General features: G+C 44.5%; 1 protein-coding gene across 5 annotated transcripts in view; it reads left to right on the forward strand.

Moving 5' to 3' along the window:
* OSBPL1A (oxysterol binding protein like 1A) overlaps positions 1–20212 on the forward strand; it is a 192341-nt gene that overhangs the window by 544 nt on the left and 171585 nt on the right. The window contains exon 1 of one of the 5 annotated variants that reach the window (XM_037508727.2): positions 17427–17603. The exons of 2 other annotated variants lie outside the window; for them this stretch is intronic. The gene's annotated coding sequence lies outside the window, so the exon portion shown is untranslated. 2 more of the 5 variants (XM_054694129.1, XM_054694130.1) reach the window with 2 other exon arrangements.

The raw sequence follows: 20212 nt of genomic DNA on the forward strand, positions 1-20212 counted from the left end.
GGAGATAGTAAGGACTGAGAAAGAGAAGGCCGAAAAAAAAGAGTGGGGCAGGAAGAGAAATGGACAGATAAATTGTATTTGCATTTTTAGAATTGAAGAAGGAAATTTCCCAAGTCTGCTGCTTGGGGGAGTCTGCTGCTTTGATTCTGCTGCTTGCTGGAGCAGAGAAGTTGTTGGTTGTACTGTACTGCTTGTCCTCGGTGGTAGCCAGGTCTACCTTGACCCCTGTAGCAGATCTCTATGACCCTATGCAGACAGGTAAGGAAGGAGAATTCTGGAACCCTCGGTGACTTTTTCAGGATTTTATTGATCTTTTACCAGGTACATGGCATGAAAGGGTGCCGGGGGTGTCGGGAGGCTGGCTGGCTTCTCAGCCCTCGGCGAGTCTTCACTCTTTCTGGGCTCTCCGGCATTCTCGCGTGGCCTCTGTTTCTCTGCTGGTGCTACTCTCATTCTGTTCGCCTGCTGTGGTCTGGTCTCTCTTTCACTCTGGTAGTTCCATTCTGCTGGCATCCCTGTGACACCACCCTTATAAGCCCAGTATCTCAGCCCAGGTGTACCCACCTATGTATGCCCACACCCTTCTCCAGGTGCCCACCATCAGGCATGCATTTAATCTAATGGCGAGAGGGCAGAAACGCCTAATACTTTATTTACCCCACAATCCCCTTCCCGAGCAATAAAGAATGCTTATGCTATGATGGATGGGGTAGCAAGTTTCCTCACACAAACGATATAAAACCATGCCTTTTTTGCTCTTGGGTGCTCAGCCTTTTGGGAGCGATCCCACTGAGCCCGCTGGCATGACAATTAAATCTCTCTCCACCTCTCTGAGTGCTGCCTGATTTCTCTGGGAAATTGCCACAACAGAACCTTGCAACCAGCTGATTCTAACGTAATGTCTTCCAGTTATTCCAGTTGGTCATCTACTAGTAGTGTCTCGTTTTTAGGTTACAATGATGTTTTGGCCTAGGCTGCCCCCCAAATAGAAAAGTAACGAAACATGCTTTGTTGAGATTTTCCTCATCCTACAATAAAGGCACCACTTACCAACTGGTAGCAAATACATGTCATGTTCTGTTATTACTGTATGCCAACAAGGCAGAAAACAGCCTGCTGAGTGAAGTTACTGGGAACATCCCAAATTCAAAATAAAATGTTTAACTTACACATAATATAAATTATATACAAGATCAGGAGGAGGAGATAACATAAATAAATCCTGGAACATGTGGATATATTTATGACTGGTAAAGGGAGAGAAAACTTCAAATATCAATTTGTTCTGTGCCATTAATTTATTAATGACTAAATGATTACACTTAATCCCATGTAAGTGGTAGAATCTTTTGGATTACTGCTCTAAATAAGTTTTTTTTAAGGAAAGCAAGGAAATAACTAGCAACCATGCATGAGACTAGAGACAAGTTAAATTACATTGTGTGCATTGCAGGTAAAGCAGAGGCATTTTTTAAAAAACTTTTGCATGGACTTCCTGTAATTTTTTTAAAATATGAATGAATTTACAAGATTTGAATTGCTGAAACAATTTTGACTCATGAAAAGTCTTAAGGGCCTCCCCTGGTGGCGCAGTGGTTGAGCGCTGGGCTGTGAAGCTGCCCGCAGCCTCTGTAGCACCGGTTCCATCTCTTCCATCTCGGCTGGCCGGCAAGTGTCCCAGTCCCACATGGCATGCAGACCTCTTCTGCCGTGCCCGCTGCTCCCCTCAGCAGTGTATTTTGTCAGCCTGCCAGTTCTGTTCCCTGCTCTGGATCTGGTGAATTCTCTCACCTTCCCGTGCTTCTGACTGTACCCAGTGCTTGTATAAATAAATAAATAAATAAATAAATCTTTTTAAAAAATAATGAAACAGAAAAAACATTTCCAGCCTTAGACCAGAAAAAAAAAATCCCTGGAAGAATATGATAATTGGATTAAACAAGCATGATCAGGTTTGGAACCTGAATGCACTTAAGGGCATAAGGTCCAAGGTGGGAAGGGAACAACTATTTGGTAATGAAGATGTATAATATACTATGACATATATAAAGATGGTGAAAATGTACCTTCTGCTAAAGCTTATACAACTTCCTTGATCCATAAAAACAGTGTTAGATTGGAATCTTCTAGTCTGATTCACTGTATTTTTGTTTTTTTTTTGTTTTTTAAGATTTATTTATGCAGGGCCTCCCTGGTGGTGCAAGGGTTAAGCATCAACACTAAGAAGCTATCTGCAGTCTCTGCCACACCAGTTTGATCCCTGGCTGGCCAGGGAGTTACCTACATGTTGCAGCAGACCCCTCTTCTGTCTCGCCTGCTCAGTAGTGTATTTCAGTCAGTCTGCCTGTTCCATTCCCCACTCTGTTTCTGGTGAATCCTCTCACTGCCCCTACCTCTGGCCTGTATCCCAGTTCTTGTATGCCCAAATAAATAAATCTTTTTTTTATAAAGACACTGACACAAGAACTGGGGTGAGGGCCAGAGGTGCGGGGGATGGAATGTGAGAGGATTCACCAGAGATAGAGTGGGGAGCAGAACAGGCAGATGTACTGAAATACACTGCTGAAGGGAGCAGCGGGTGGGCGAGACAGGAGAGGTTGGCTGCGCCATGTGGTTTAGCTCCCTGGCTTGGGCATCAAACTCATGCTGAAGTAGCTGCAGATTCCTTCATAGTGCTGACACTTAAGCCCTTGTGTCACTAAGGAGTCCCTTTTGTAGTTTCTTGGGGAAACTTTTTATACCAGATGATACTATTCAAAACCCCCTTTACATGCAAGTGCATATTTGAAATGCAGACACTACAGTAAAACAAAAAACATTAAAAAGTGTAAACCTTGAATATGGTTTTTGTTGTTATTTTGTTTGATTGGTTTTTGTTTGGCCAAGAAATAGAGATGTAGCTGGAATAAAAGTTAGTCAGACTAGGGGCCTCCCTAGTGGCACAAGGGGTTAAGTGCCAGCACTTGCTATGAAGCAATCTGCAACTACTGCAGCATGTTTGAACCCCAGCCAGGGAGGTGACCCACATGGTACAGCAGACCTCGCCTGCCTCGCCTAATGCTCCCCTCAGCAGTGTGTTTCAATCAGTCTACCTGTTCTGTTCTCCACTCTGTCTCTGGTGAATCCCCTCACCCCCTGCACTTCTGCCTACACCCCAGCTCTTGTATGCATAAATAAATAAATCTTTAAAAAGAAAATAGAAACTACAAAAGATTGTTCCTTTCTCTCTTTTTTTCTGTCAACTTTTTATCAAACCCAAGTCAGCTTAAATCCTAGCAAAAAGATTTTAGTTAGGACACCACCATTGCTGTAGATGATGTGACACTGGTTAAATTAAGCTCACTTTCATATAACTTTCCTTGCTGTTTGGGTTTGATTCAGCAGAGGGCACCTGCCTTGAGGTGGATGAAGGTTTTGCTCCCACTGCACTGCACCCTGGTTCCAGTGCATAGAAAAGCTGCACCCTGGTTCCAGTGCATAAAAAGTTAAGGTTGGTGGAATAAATGATTCCATTATTATGGAAAAAATTACTGGAACCTGGACAGACTGCCGACCCATCTCCAAACTTCTCAGAACACAGACACATCTGGGACAACACAGAACATACTCCACATCTGTCCATAGTTTCACCTTCCACATCCCCAAACCACACTCTAAAATTTGGAGTACAGTTCTATCCTGTAAGTTCAAGCATTGCTATATCCCACCACCATTCAACTGAAGACTTTCTATGATAGGTACAGGTGAGACTGGGGAAGAACAGGGCCCCTCCCTTCATGAGTGTATACTCAGACAGAAGATTGTCCAGGACAAGCTATCATTTATCATTATTTGGTTCTTTGGGGAATGGAAGGAATTGCCTGAAACATTATTTTAGAGAGGCACAAGCACATGTATTCTATATATTGTGGTAAAATGCACACGTGGATGTGTGACACAGGCACATCGGTGTCCAGCTGTGCCTTCTGATGACCACCATTCCTAGTGGTCAATCTCAGGAGGGCCAAACTTGTAAATGAGCATACAAACAACTATTTATCATAATGGATAAATAGCTGTCATAATGGATGTAGCTGTCAAGAACAGTGAATTACTTTCTTTGATTCATTGTCATCCAAGAGATAAATGTAAAATGCTCCCCACTGCTGATATCTGGCATGGAAATTGCCTACTTCTATATGCAAGTATATGGCACTGAATAAATGAATTAATCAGTGGTGAATGACACATTCTCTGCTTTAGTAAGCCATTACTAAAGATTGCAAGATTATTCCAATCTTCTTTCCAATGGTAACTCTATACAATATCATGGATATTTGTGGGTGATTTATAGATCTGTTTCTATCCCTAACGTTTTTCCCAAATATATTCCTATAGCTTCAGTTTTTTGTGACATCTCTCAAATGTACTATGTTGAAGATACTCATTTCCTATTTCTTGGTGTTTTATATCTAAAGTTGAGGCTGAGTGTAAAAGCCACCACTTCTAAATGCCCACTCTATTCTAGCCTTCACTGATCTAGGCTTCTCAAATTTTTAGAATTCATTTTAATTATCATTTCCAGGTGTTATGGATTACCTTTTTGGGATAGTTTCTATTTTATGCTTTACCTCCCAAATTAGATTATAAAGTTCAGGAGACCAAGAATTTGTAAATATATGTATCACTTTTTCTGTTGTGCTCCTTCCTTTCTCTAATGTCTTGATTTCTCTTGGATTCTCTTAGCTGAGAAGAAAAATTATTGACCACCAGAGGGCAGTGGAGAGGCCAGAGAGAACAAGGTTGGAACAAAAGGCTATATAGGTTTAGCAAAGTTTTTATGATTATAGGACTTACTAAGAGTTCTCTTTATCTTAGTATAAACGAATATAATGGGGTTGCTGACCACCCCTTCCCCAGCATTGTTCTTTTAAACAGTATAGTTTTAGGTGGGAGGTAACCAACCGTTCATGATATAAAATTCTTGGACTGCTTCTGTGTTTTCCAAGGTGATGGGTTACATCTGTGCCTCATAGACACCATCTAAGAGTGCTAACGTGACAGTTAAAAAGCAAACAAGTGCGCCTCCCCGGTGGCGCAGCGGGTTGAGTGCCACACTGTGGAGCGCTTTTCAGCCTCCGCAGCGCCGGTTCGAGTCCCGGCCGGCCAGGGAGAATCCCACATGGCGCGACAGACCTCTCCTGTCTCGCCCACGGCTCCCCTCAGCAGTGTCTTTGGTCATCTGCCTGTTCTGCTCCGCGCTCTGCCTGTGGTGAATCCTCTCACCCTCCCGCGCCTCTGGCCTGTACCCCAGCTCTTGTATAAAAACAAACAAAAAAAAAAAACAAAGAAGTGTGTATGGAGGGAGAGCAATATGTTAAGTGAAATAAGTCAGAAGGAAAAAGCTGAAAACCAATCAATGATTTCACTCATATGGGGAAAACAGTAAAACAAAAGAACAGACAAAACAAAACCAAAACAAATCTCAAAAATCTAGCTGTAGAATTGAAGCTGTGGGGGTGGTGGTGCTTTGGGCACACACCTCCCTACCCTTTATATATCACTCCAAATAGTGGCTAGAAGAGAGAGCTCTTTGGAATCTAACTGCACTATGCTCCCTGTGCTCCCACTACCTGAGTAATAACTTCCTTTGCAGAAATTCCTTGTGGTTCAGTCTTTGGCTTTCTGAGTAACACATGAAATGACCCAGTTCAGGTTGATAAAACTCATTGTTTATAAAGTTTCAGAAGACTGGCCTCTTAAAGGGGAATTAAACTTATTCTGTTCAGTTTTTTTATTGAGGACCACCAGCTGAGAGGTGTGTGGCACCAGCATTTGCCTCCATAAGAGGAAGTTGTGAGGTCGATAATGTTAGGGGAAAGTGGTTTAGGCTGTACTGTGAAGCAGTGATCTTCAGTCTATGTGGTTTCCAGTCTGGGGCTGGGAAAATACCACTTCATAGTGTGGTTGAGGATAATCTCACTTCAAGGTTCAGGTTGGACTAAATGACTTTTGATGACTCTTTCAAATCTAACATCCAAGAGTCTGTGATTTGATCCACACTGCCAATTCAGGCCCAAAGACCGGTCCACTGGATGCCTTCGCTTAAATCTTTATGACTTCAGTGAATGAACCAAATGGCATGCTATAGTAACTCATGGAGGGTAGGAGTCTTTGAACTGATTGTCTTGGTTGTTGAGGGTTACTCAGCAATAGATGTTGAAATTTAGCAAGGATCTGGAAAAGAGGTGTTTTTGAAGGCTCAGAGTGCTTAGAGACCCAAGCTCTCAGCAGCACACCATCATCTGTCACATATGAGAGACAAGGGCTGGGATTAGGAATGCTGGGTTTATTCAGAAAATTGGCGTATCTGGAAGATGGTGGGCTCGTGCCTTAGACTATCTCCTTTTTAAGCCTCGGAGTAGGGTTTGTATAAGAATATCTTACAACTGAGTTTTCCCAGGTGCCAGTTGATATCTTGCTGTTGCTTAAGGGGTGCTCTGCATCTTATCTCCTTGATTCATCTGTGGACAAAGGAACTCAGCAGGGGAATGGTGGAGCCCTTTTAGGGGAGTTGTTAAGTTAATGAAGGTAGGGTACTGTGGCCTACGAAAACAGAGTCCTTCCCCAGTTTTATTTTGTATTTGCACTTTTAAGAAGAGCAGTAAAGACTCTTAAGGAAGAGGTGGGTATTGAAAAAAGACATCGACTAGGTGGATTGTTGAAGATCAAGAGAGATGACAGCAGGAAGTGGAGGGGTAGCTATTTCTGGGTTCAAGGAAGAGAGAAACACTCAGTTTCTGTCAGGTAAAGAGTGGAAATTCATTGCAACAATGTGGAGAGATGAAAGCAGAAACATGTTTACTCTGAAAGTTTGTGAAGATAAGGCTGCAGTCCCCAGTTGGCACCCTCTCACAGGATCATCACCCTTTCCCCCCTTCTCTCATGTCTTCATACTCTGGGATTGTTTGCATCTTCTTTTCCCTTGATTCTGGACCATTTCTCTCTCTCTCTCTCTTTCTCACTCTCTCTCTATCTCTTTTCTTTCTTTTTTTTTTTTTTTTTTTTTTTTTTGCTGTCTCAGTTTCTCTTTCATCTCTGCCTTCACTTCCTTCATGTGCCTTTCTGCATCTACTCTGGCTAAAGAATGTACTTTGTATGATTCACAGTCTGTTGGAGGACACCCCACGCAGTGAGCAGAAGGGCCTTGACCCGAGTCCCTGAGGCATGTGAAAACACATGCGTCTCGGAGGAAAACTCTGAGTGACAGGACTTGGTGTTGAGAGCCTGGAAAGTGACCTGCGTGGAGTCAGGCTTCTACATCTCCACAGTCTGAGAATAACAAAATGGAGAGACCCTGCGCAGTGAGCAGAAGGGCCTTGACCTGAGTCCCTAAGGCATGTGAAAACACATGTGTCTCGGAGGAAAACCTCTGGGTGACAGGACTTGGTGTTGAGAGCCTGGAAGTGACCTGCGTACATCTCCACAGTTTGAGAATAACAAAAATAATGAGCGAACTTCCCAGGTTCTTGCTAGGGGACGATAAGATTATGTGCGTGAGAACTAACCACCTGGTACCCTACTGTCTGAAGTAAATAGATAATAGCAAGAAAGTAGAAAAATCACTCACATGTGTTATCATTATATGGTATGCTTTGATGTTACACCCGCTGCAATTATAATAGTATATAATGAGCACTAAGACAATAAAAATTTGCTGCATGCTGGACATGACAGTCCCCCATGTCTGATTTTCCTCACTGTCGTGTCCCAGGTCTCGGACTCACTAGAAGTCCACAACAGTGAAACAGGCTTAGAGCAGATCTAGGTGGTTTTCTGGCACCCAGTAGATTTTCTCTTGGGCAGAGTAGGATACGAGGCCTTCAGGTAAGCCTGACAGAGAAGTGCCCCTCATTAGGTCCCACCCCTGCGACTTCTGCTGAGCCAAGAATTGTAAGTTGCTCAGGAAAGCCATCTAGAGAGCTATGGGCAGGGCAGACTGAGGATCCAAAAGAGGTAGTGTAATTGTCAGGCATACTGCTTGACCAGACAATTGTGGATTTAAAAAAGCTGGGTAAGTTCATGATGACTAGAGCGAAGGGTAAAGGTGGAGCTAGAACTATTTCTGAAGGAGTCTGTGCCTCGTTGGAAAAGCTATGAAAGAGAAGAGACTGACTGGAAAATTTAAAAGGTTAAGAGATTGAAACAGGCATTTTTGTGATTGTGTTGCCCATTGTCCCGTGCCCCTTTTCTGGACAAGCATCACACCAGGATAGTGTGTGTGTGTGCACGCGCGCGTGCGTGTGTGTGTGTGTGTGTGTGTGTGTGTAGATGCGGAGCTACCTCTCCTACAGAAGGTAGTCTTGTGTGATTATAAACCAAGGTCCCCTACCCTGTAAGCCAAACATTCAGTCTTTCTCTATGTCCGTTACTCTCATTCTCTTGCCTCTTCTGTAGAAAGACAAAAGGAGAGGGAAACAACTTATTGGGATTTATTCTTTCCCACTTGTAGGGGTGGGCAGGCACAGGGCAGGTTTCTATGACCAGAGCAGACGGGTGAAGGAGAGGGTCCTAGGAGCCCTCGGTAGCTTTTTTCAGGGTTTTATTGAGTTTAGCAGGTACATGGCAGGCAGGGGTGCTGGCAGGGTGGGCAAGTCTTTACTCTTTCTGGGCTCTCTGGCGTTCTCTTGCTTGTTCCCCTTCTGGTAGTTCTCTTTCGCTCTCTCCGCTCTCGTTCCCTCCGGTTCTGCTGTTCCTTTCACTCTGCTGGTTCCCCGTGACACAGCCCTTATAAGCCCAGTCTCTCCGCCCAAGTGTGCCCACCTATGCATGCCCACACCCTACTCCGGGTGCAGGCCATCAGACATGCTTTCAGACCTCAGGGATGCATCATCAATCCTAATGGCGGGAGGGCAGAAGAGCCTGACAATTATTTACCCTACACCAGTGTAGCACCTTGGAAAAACTGCAGATGAGCTCCTTCTACCCATATCTCTGGAAGGGCTTAAGTCCTGCCTTTGTCAAGTCAGATTTTCAACTGTTTCATCGATGCGATACAATACATCCCCTACTTGCTGAAGTAACATTGTCAGTGATTGTTGCTTACCATGAAGTAACCTTATAGATGGAAGGATCTTTTTTAATTTTTTGTGTGGTGACCCACCAAAACCTATCGTTGGTGCAAGCAGTTGCTTAGAGTTCTATGTGTCATTCCTCTAGAAAACAGGGACAGGCACAGAATTAAGTCTAGATAAAAATTAGTATCTAGAAATACAACTCGCTTATTTCAGTTATTAAATAAACTGGCTACAATGGCACAAATGACAAAAAAATTGATGAGTCAGTTTTTTTAAGAAAAAGAATTCCTGTGACCTCATAGTCTTGATGATCTGGAGTTAGTAATAACTACAAAGTGCTTAATATGTAGGAGTATAGGTGGTTAATTTCCCCCAACTCAACAATTTATCTGCATTTGCCTGATGACATCTGACCTACTTTTTAGCATTCCAGGCAGTAATTACCCAAAGCCCTCCCCAAAGTCTCAGTCCATAAAATCCTCCTTTTAATAATACTTAACAAGCCTCTAGAGTGTTCCTGGAAGCACTTCAAAGTTACACTGGCACCAGGGGAGTGTTTTTAAAACATGTAACGTGCATTCTGGGGTGTTTCAGGCTTAAGACAAAATTGCAGGGACACAAATATCAAGTTCTATAATCTGGTGGGAATCATTGGGAAGTAAGAAGACTACAGTAGTAGAAAGCTGTGAACTCTCTTAAGTTTCCTGAAACACACAAATAAGGGTCCTAGGTAGATCCAGTCTGCACTAGGCAATGGGCAATTCTGATGAAGCGCATAGTGGTATAATGCTACCTCATTAGCTTTACATTTGGATCAGGCCAGCATGCAAATGAAGGGCAAAGGGCTAGCTACTCCCAAATACCTTTTCCTTTCATCCAGAGCTTCATTTCTATTCCTACTTACATACATTATTAATGAATGGCATAGAATTTGAACATGCTCTGTCTGCAAAGTTAAAATATTTACCTGCTCGTAGCTCAGAAAAGAGTATGGAGAAAATAGAGATTTTAGAGGTTCAATTTCAGCCAAATATTCCTCAAAATAGAGTATGATACACCTAAGGACAATATAGTGATTGCTCTGTTCTAGGACTACTCTGGTCATAGAGTAACTGCTTGCAACCTGTGGCTATTTAAATTAAAATGAAATAAAATTCAAATTTTTAGTCAAATTGCCCACATTTCATGTGCTCTGTGTGTATGCATTGTTAGTGGCTGCTCTATTGGATAAAACGGAATCATAGAACATTTTTATCATTGCAGAAAGTTCCCTTGGACTGCAGCATTCTAAAATAAGATTATTACACACTTGCGTTTTTATTTGTACTAGCTGGTAATAAACATGCCGAAGATATAGTTTCCTAAATATTATGTATATGAGTTCCAAAGAGACACTTGTAAGAAGAGAGTAGAATTGGTAATCTTATTCCAACAGGAGCTTCACTTGGTGAAGCTTCACTTGGTGACTGTATTAGTTACCTCCTGCAAAACCCAGCCATACCCAAAAATCTGCGCAACTGTCACCCGTTTCTGGGGACTTTAAGGGTTGAAATTACCTGTTTTCTTTCCGTCATCAGGCTCCATTTGCCTTTCTTAATTTCATATCCCAAATATGTCACCGTTTGTTTACATATCTATGCCTTGTTAGGTGACACCTTATAGCTACATTCTGCCAGGTGGTTCAGTACCACTATGGTATTTTCCAGACAAGATTCATAGTCTGGACTTGCAATCAATAAATCATCTACATATTGTAATAAGATGCCCTGGTTTAATTGAACCTTCCTGAGATCCCTGGCCAGTATTTCCCCAAAAATAGTTGGGGATTTCTTAAACCCTTGTGGAAGCACAGTCCAGCAATACTGGAGAGTGCTCTGGGACTTAACGTCTTGCCACTCAAAGGCAAAAAGCAGTGGATCCTAGACATCTATTGGGATACAGAAAAGGCATTCTTAAGGTCTAATACTGAAAACCACCCGAAGTCACCAGGTATGGCAGTTAATAAAGTGTAGGGATTAGGCACAGTGAAATGTAAATCCCGAACAATGTCATTAATGGCCCTTAAATCTTGGACAAAACGGGGTTTCTTCACTGGCAAAATCGGAGTGTTGCACGGTGAGCAGCAGGGCTGAGTGAGTCCAGATTGAAGGAACATTTTCAATACTGGCTCAATTCCCCTCAAGGGCTCCTCCTTTAAGGGGTATTGCTCCCTCCTCGGGGTTTTGCTCCCCTCTATCACTTCTATCTTTACAGGCTCTGCATTTCTCCTGGGGTCCAATCAGCCCATTACCAATTTACTTACTCGTTCAATGATTTCTGAAGGTAGAACTTCACCTTTTGGTGGAACATCTTGAGTAAGTAACATTTGGAACTGCAGAGCATGCTCTGGGGTAACTGTAGATGAAATCTCTGATTTTTGGGTGAGAACATAATTTGTGCACTAAGCTTGCTTAAAAGGTTATGGCCAAGCAGAGGGACTGGACACTCTTCATGTACAGGAAGCTGTGCTGGAGCTGTGTGGTGCCCAGCCGGCACTCCAAAGGTTGCAAGAAGGCTTTCTGTTGTGGCCTTCCTGTAATCCCAGTGACTGGTATAATCTCTTTGCTCACTTAAGAAATCAATCAGACGATCCCCCACGGTGAGTGTTACCCGGGGCTCTGAGGGGGTTATTCTAATGGGCTTCTTTAGATCTAGTGGAGCCCCAGGGCACCCCTATTCTTCATCTGAACCTTCTCCATGTACTATCATTTGTCTCCTTTCCTATATACTTGGCTCTTGATTCCTTCTACTCTGTCCATATTCCCTCCTATCTTCACCTGAGCCTCTACTCTGTGCTATCATTTGTCTCCTTTCCTCTCTCCTTGGTTCCTGGTTCTGTGTTCTCCTTCTATAGTCCCTCCTATAACCCCTGCATGAATCATCATATGGTGTCCTCAGTCTTCTGTCCTGTCTTCTGTAATTATTTCATCTGCTGCTTCCCTGTAATCTAGGACAACTGTACTTCCAATGCCCCTCTTCCCTGCAGTGAGCACACTGAGTTCTTCCTAGGGTTTCACTTCTCCTGGGTTCACGTCTCAGTTCATTACTGTTTCCCTGAAATCCTGTTCTGTGCTCTCTTTTTACGAAAACCGTTGCAGGTTTTGGCCTCCTGTCCTCTCTATTATTATAAATCCTAAATGCTAAGTTCACTACGTGGGACGGACTCATCTCTGAGACGCCATCCACCTTTGCTAACTTTTTCTTATGTCAGGGGCACTATGTGTAATGAACGCCATAGTGATCAGGTGAGCATTTTCTGGGGCATCTGGGTTTATATCCACATGGTCGGTATACGTCTGAATAATTCTTTCAAGGAACTCCGATGGATCCTCATTAGCTCCTTGTTCAAGTTGTAATATTTTGTTTAAATTTTTTTGTTGGGATTCCCTGCTGCAGTCCTACCAGTAAACACTTTTTATACAGCTCTAACATTACCATTCCTTCATTGTTGGGGGTCCCACTCGGGATCTGCCACTGGGGCAACCATCTCTGGCTCTGGGGATTCCCTGCCCTGTTGGTGGAGACAGCCAGCCTCCTCCCTGGCTTTCCTGAATACCATTCTCTGCTCATCCAGAGTCAGTAAAGCTTGTAGAATGGACTGTATATCTGCCCAGTTAGGGTGGTGGGAGAGAAAGATAGAGGCAAACAAGTTTGTCATCCTCTTAGGAACCTGCCAGTATGAGGGGACAGAGCTCGTCCAATTTAGGAGGTCCGCAGTGCGAAAAGGATGGTGTGACCAAAAGTACCCAGCAGGTTGCCCATGTTCATTCAAGCCACACATCGGCATCTGTCAGAGAGGAAATTGTCCTGCCTCAGGGTGACCCTTCCTGCCAAAGTGGGTGCTGCTTCTAGTGTGGGGAGGAGACGCCATTTTAATTTCCTCCCGGGAGGGCAGTGGAGGCTGTGAAGCCTCAGTCATCTGCGCAGGAGGGGCCTTGTCACATGGAGAAGGATTTTGTCCTGATATATTTAAGGTATTTAACAAATGATACTCCTCCTCTTCTAACTCTGCCCTCTTGCAGTCCTCATGGGAAGGGGAAGGTTTATCCCATCTCTGTGCCATCAGCCGAGCCTCTGCCACATCCACTTTATGGAGGGCAGCCTGTAGCTGGTCGTGCATACTTTTAAAAGCTTGATCCTGCATACTTTTAAATGCTGACTCAAAAACAGTATGGTTTTCATCCCTCATACTCTTAATAGTTAAATCAAGAGCCTGATTTTGTTGTTACATAGCTAAGAGCCTGAATTTGTTGTTGCACATTCTCAGTATGTGAAATAACATCTACCTCTCATAGAACCAAGAATGTAGCAAATGGCGCTTACACACATTACCAAAAAAACACCCAGAAGCACAGATTGTAAAGCGATGGCTTGTAAACCACCCATGTATGTATACAGAAGTAAAATCATATGCCATATACCAGGTTTTATCAAATTATTTACATTTATAAAACTGGTGGTAATATTTAACTGAAAAAGGCTACTTAAACTCAAGGCCGGAAAACAACTGAAAGAACTCAAGCTAGGGATAAAACTGTGTAAGCTCATAGTTGACACCATATTTGGGTCAAAAACACACCCACAAGACAGAGCTGTACGCAAGGGAAAAAAGCAGACTTTTCAAGACTTGAGACAAAGATTACACTGTGAGTCCTCCAGACCTAGTGCACTTATGGTGACCAACACAAGGAAAGTTCCTTTGGGCTGGTCAACTGTGGGTGTAACTTGGAAACCACTTTGGACCCCAAACTGCTACAGGGTAGCCCCAATATAAAACAGGTTGCCTGACTGTGGGTCTTCACCCACGCACTTGAAAGGGACTTATGAATACTCAACTGCAGGCACACACAAAAGGTTACTAAAAGGTTTATTTTTACAAGGGAAGGGAAAATGAGGAAATGTACAACTCAGGGAGAAGAGGGAAATAAAGTCTTAAATGCATCCTACCCATTACGCCGACCAGGAATCCCAATGGCACACGGAGAGCTGGTGAAGAGCCAAGAGCCCAAGAGAGAGACCCAAGGCCCACATGTCTGGCCCAAGGCCCACCCTCCGGTCCCAGCCACCCTCCCTTTGGTAATGATGGGATTTATCATTTCCAGTGTCTTGATGGCTTTGGTCTGGAGTGGGGGTGGAGTCCACAAAGCCTGTATGGAATTAGCTCAGGACATCCTTTTCCCCTAACAGACTCATTTGGAATATTTCAACAATTTTTATTTTCGCTGTGAAGAAAACTTAGTATGCTTAGAAAATAAGTCCTAAGATTTCTTCTTTGTCTGGCAACTGTGACTGCCTTAGTTACCACAAATTTTGCAACTGAAGTTATGTGTCTTTTTTTTTTTTTTTTTTTTTTTTTTTTTTTTTATAGAGGCATGTTTTCTTTCTTTCTTTCTTTATTTGTTTGTTTTTGTTTATACATGCACTGGGTACAGTCAGAAGCGCGGGAGTGTGAGAGAATTCACCAGAGCCAGAGCAGAGAACAGAGCAGGCAGAAGGACCGAAGTACACTGCTGAGGGGAGCAGCGGGCGGCAGGAGAGGTCTGCGCGCCATGTGGGACCCTCCTCCGGTGGCCGGGGAGCAGCCGGGGATCGAACCGGCGCCGCAGAGGCCGCAGGCAGCTTTGCAACCCAGCGCTCAACCGCTGCGCCACCAGGGAGGCCCTATGTGTCTTTTTTAAATAAATAAAAGAGGATGTTGTAAAGGGCAGGAACAGACACAGTGCAGGTTTTCTGATCCCATGCAGACCGAGTAAAGGAGGAGTCAGAGTCCTCAGTGGTTTTGCAGGTTTTTATTGGGGTTCAGCGGGTAAGTGGCAGGCAGGGGTGCTGGGGGCTGGGAGGCTGGCAGTCCTCCCAGCCCCCAGCAAATCTTCACTCTATCTGGGCTCTCTGGTGTTCTCTGCTTCTGCTTCGGGCTTCTTCTCTTTCGGCTTCTACTGGTGTCCCCGTGACACCGCCCTTAAAAAAAGCACAGTCTTAGCACAGGTGTACCCACTTCAGGTGCCCGCCATCAGGCATGCATTCAGGATCACAGGTTTCCCTCATCTATCCTGATGGTGAGAGGGCAGAAAAGCCTGATACCTTTTACCTTACCCTACAGATGTTATTGTGGATTACACAAGCAAGTTGCTTGTGTTCTCCAAAGAAATTCTGCCATGTGATAAAACGTATGTGTAATGGCAGGAATGTGCACAGCGCAGGTTTTCTATGATTCTAGCAGACGGGGTAAGGGAGAAGAGAGAGTCCTGGAGCCCTCTGTGGCTTTTCAGGCTTTTATTGGGATTTACCAGGTACATAGCAGGCTGGGGGCCTCTCAGGCCCCAGCTAAGTCTTCACTCTGGGCTTTCCGGCCTTCTCACGTTCTCTCTGCTTCTCTTTCAGTCCTTTCTTTCACTCTTGTTCTCTCTGCTTCTGCTGGTGTTCCCCTGACGCTGCCCTTATAAGCCCAGTCTTAGCCCAGGTGAATCCCATCTACATATGCCCACACCCTACTCCAGGTGCCCGCCATTAGGCATACATTCAGGACCACAAGGATCTATCATTATGCCTAATGGTGGGAGGGCAGAAAAGCCTGATACCTTTTTACTTACCCTACAATACGTAAGGAAATGATCACACTATCCCAGTATAGATTCTCGATACATGTCACTAGACTTGAATTGACTGAAAAACTACCATTCTTTAAAAATGATAGTTATTGGGCCTCCCCTGGTGGCGCAGCAGTTGAGCGCTGGGCTGTGAGCCTGCCCGCAGCTCTGCAGCACCGGTTTGATCCCCTGTCGCTGGCGAGGGTCCCACACACACAAAAAAAATGAGTTATTAATTTTCCATGTCAAAAAACATGTTCATTAAATACATTGGAAAATACACATTGAAACGTTCTCATATGTTCATAATTTCTTTTGTCTCTTTTAGTTATGTGCTCTTTTTTAAAAAGTTGTAATAATATTAGAATTTGAACTTTCACATTATAGACTGTGTTAACTCCTGACTAGACCTGTTACAGGCTAGACCTGAAATGTCCTATTTAAGAAAAATTATTTGATGGGGGTGCAACAGGGAACCTCCCCCTTTCCTGGTGGACACCAAATCTGTTATCGGACAGGGAGAGGGGCAGCCCAAGCCCCGCAAACCTGCCTATTCTAAATGGGTTCTGCCATCCGCCGCATCAACACAAAACATAGGAGACTTTAATGGGAAGGAACTTTAATTAAACTAGGAAACAATACAGGAAAGGCAAAGAGTCTAGTTTCTAAATGAAGCACCCAAAGTTACCCATCCCCTCGTGGGTAAAAGTCCATCCATATGGGATCGGCCCAGAACAAGGCCCCAAAGTCTACCACAAGTCTAAAGCATCTTCCAGTGGGGACCCACAGAAAAGGGTCACAAACAACTGGACAAGCCCGGAAGGAAAAGAGCAAAATCAACATCAAGATAAAAGCTGCCATTGTCACCTCCCCACGGGTCTCACCCACATCTGTGTCACCTAGTCCACGACCAAAAGACAAGCGCAGTTTCTTCACGTGTCTCTAGGCTCCATCCTGCTTCCTTCCTTCCCCAGTCTCTTTTGCAGCTTCTCCTCTTCCTGCTCAGCTCCACCCTTCCTTGGGTGGGGCAGGGAACCTCCCCCTTTCCTGGGGACCACCCTGTTGCAGGGGGAGGAAGGGAAGGACATTTTGTAAATCTTTATCCCTTTAACTATCCCATCTATACGTATATATATCATATATATACACATATATGTGTATATATATATACATATGTATATACTATATATGTATTGTCTCACAAACGCTACACCTGTAGGACATTTTAAGGCTATCCTTTCTTTGGCAAATGAAAAAGGGGTGTGGTTACTTTACATTGCCAATTAAGTTCCCCTGTGTGTCCAGTGGCAACCAAAGCAGAGACCGTGATGTATTTGTTTAATAACAAATTGCCACAGCATTAACTCAGCATTTACATTTATTTCTGTTTAGGGGCTTCCTCTCCCGCCAAGAGCAGCCTTGGGGTAACGTCCAACCCACAACGGGTCAGGGCGCGGTAGGGAGGGCGCCGCGAGGGTGGCGGGGCGCGGAGCCCCGGCCCCTCCTCCTTGCGGTTAGCAAAGCCCGGAAAGCTCGTCAGTGGTCCAGGCGGAACTGGAGCGTGAGGGGTCGGCGCCGGGGCGTGGCGTGGCGGGGGCGGGGCGCGCCGGGGGCGGGGCCGGGGCGGGGCGCGCGCGCCGGTGACGTGCTACGGGGCCTGGCGCAAATAATTCGGGCGCGCGCGCTGGGGGCGCTGGCGGCGTCGAGAGGCGGTGCCACCTCCTGGAGCGGCGCCCGGCTGCCTCGCTCTCTTCCCGGTGCCGCGACCCGAGAGACTCTGGGCCGCTCCTCTTGGCCGCCAGTCGTCGGGAAGTGCGTGCGCGTGTCGGTGCAGGCCGCTTCCCCGACGGAGGGCGGGCAGACGGGAAGCCTGCGGTCGTGGCCCCTGCCCGGGAGCTCTGGGAGCCGGGTGGCCGCATAGGTCAGTTTCTCGCGGCCGTACCCGCCTGGAGTCCCAGGCTGGTTCCCATGCGAGCGGGTTCCCCCCTACCTGATGCTCGAGGCCGGTGGGTTTGCGGGGAGGTATGTCCGCTTCTGCTGCTGCTGGTGATGGTGGTGGTCGGGGAGGGGTGCGCGCGCGCGCGTGTCTCCCGCACCTCTGGATGATCAGGGTCGTGGCGGGGTGATGCTGGGCTCCAAGCCAGAGCTGGGCTTCCTGGCAGCAAGCTGGCTGCTCCTGTGCTGCAAGGAAGTTAGTTATTAAAAGTAGCAAGATGTTGGCATTTGTTCAGTACTTACACCCATGATGCTAAGACATAGTGCTGGTGACACTTGCATTTCCCACGAAGTCATCCACTACGTACTTTCTTGGCACTTTGATGTAAAAAAAAAAAAAAAAAGCATCGTTAACTTTTAGTTTGCCACCCGTGAGGAGGATTTGCTTCACAATAAGTCACGAGCTGTTCATGTGATCATGGTCTTCATGTACCGCGTGGTCAATTTGACAAGCATGAAAGATCTCAACGGGATTCAGAAACAGTATGAAAGACTGCAGCTGCACAATAGAAACAATTCACTTATCAGGTGGCCCTACTGATTGGCAGGCGTTGGAAAGGGTTATCTTAAGAGTTTTCAGTTGTCAAAGTTGAATTAAGGAGGACGGTATTGTGAAGTTGTCTTTAACAAGACTGCTTGAATGTTTCAAATGTATCCTGTGCCTGTGGATAGTTGAAAATACATTGAAGTCAGCTTTAAAATCAGTGACGTTTTCCCCGAAAACTTTTTGCATTGCAGTTGATGCATTCTGGATATAGTTTCGAATATCCTCACTTCTTTACTTAGCATTTGGAAAGCAATTTGTTGATCTGCTTTGAGGGCTGGTAGTGATTGAGTTCTAACCTTGTGTAGGGTAAATGGATTAATCAAGCTTTTTGCGTCACTAGCCTCTGTGGCTATCACCTGCGGCCTTGATGGTGTTGATACAGAAGGCACTTGGGAGCGTGGTCTCCGGGCTTGCTTGTCTCACTGTGGACACCTTGAGCATGTAAGTGGGCACACCTGAGCCCAGAAGCCAGGGATATAAGGGCGGGGTCATTCAGAGAGGCTATGAGAGGGAGAGCTGTGTGATTATAGAAGTGAAACCGTGAGAGAATGCCAGAGAGAGCCCAGAGAAAGTGTCAAGATTAACGGGGTGTTGAAGGCCTTGGTTGCCTCCCAAACCTTGGGAGGGGAGGGTTAGGGAAGAGAGGGGTGCAACCACCCAGCCCTGCCTAGTTGCCCCACCTCATCTTGATACAATGAATTTCTGTATTCAGTGTGTTAAGTGAACGTTCTGAATCCCACAACTGATATTTTTAGAGATTTCTGTATTAATTACAGAACAGTAACAAAATCCACTCTCTTTTCACCTACTTGTTCTAAACTAAGGGCTATCTTCAGTCTATGGGGGGGTGGTGTATGTGTGTGTATAAAAACAATGGAGGAAATTGTCAGCAATATTCCTTTTAAAAATGTTACCCCCCCACCCCAAGTAGAGCACTTCTTCCACAGCACTGAGTAAGTGATACACAAAAATAGGAGTTGACTGCTGCAAGGTGAAGTAGATTTATGTGAAGCAATTATTGTATATCAGTGAAGGGTTTGATCAGATGGCACTTGCTAAATTATTTCTTGTTTTGTCTTGGCCGGGTGGCTAATTGTTGCTGGAGGCCATGCAGTCTTGCAGGTATTTGAGCATCAGGCAGAACTGTAATTCAGAGTATCTAGATGTTCTATCTACAAAAACACTGATCCTCTATTCTTCCCCTAAAACAAAGGGCTGTGATAACTTGTTAGACCAAACAAGGTAGAAGAAAGAATACAGCCAGCTTCTTTTGGGGGATAACATGGTATAATGTTTATTAATAAAAAAATTATTTTACTCAGATACACAGTATTTTAAAGTTGAAACTGTTGAATGGCAGTGTCTTACCTTTTTGACAATCCTAGAAGTTAAGCTTTTGTGCATTATATGTATTTTCTGAGAAAAGTAGTAGCAAATAGAAATCAGGTTGACACATGGAGGAGGGAGAATAAGATAGAAAGTGCATGTGAGAAATCTGAAGCGATTCAGAACCTTCCTGAACTTGTTCTATGAAGACTGATATTAATCAGGACTTTTTGATGACTAGTAAATTCTTTCCAGCTCCTAGAAAGAGGATAGGTGTTAGCAGGATAGGTGTCACTTTGTACCAATCTTGCCAGAATTCATTAATGAAGTGTCAAAAAAGTTACTGTCTTGCACTCTGTACAACATATAAATCGTATAGAAATGTTCTTGATCCCTAGAAATGTTGGATTTTTCCTTACTCCCTGATAAATATGTGGTCAAGTATAAGAAATAATTTTAATACTTTTAGTAAGAGGATTTATTCCATCACTCTGACTTCTTGTATCCATCAGCCCGCAACCAGGAAATTACTAGGTGAAAGTACTGTTTAACCATACATTTCTTATCATGTAACAATGGAAAGTAACCATGTGTTTTTACTTTCTTTGAAGTTTTCCTTAAAAGAAAAACTTCTTGGCTATATGGTAGATAACTTACTGGTA

This window comes from Talpa occidentalis, unplaced genomic scaffold (assembly GCF_014898055.3).
Source record: "Talpa occidentalis isolate TD23 unplaced genomic scaffold, MPIMG_talOcc4v2.1 talOcc4.13, whole genome shotgun sequence".
Classification (NCBI taxonomy): Eukaryota; Metazoa; Chordata; class Mammalia; order Eulipotyphla; family Talpidae; genus Talpa; species Talpa occidentalis.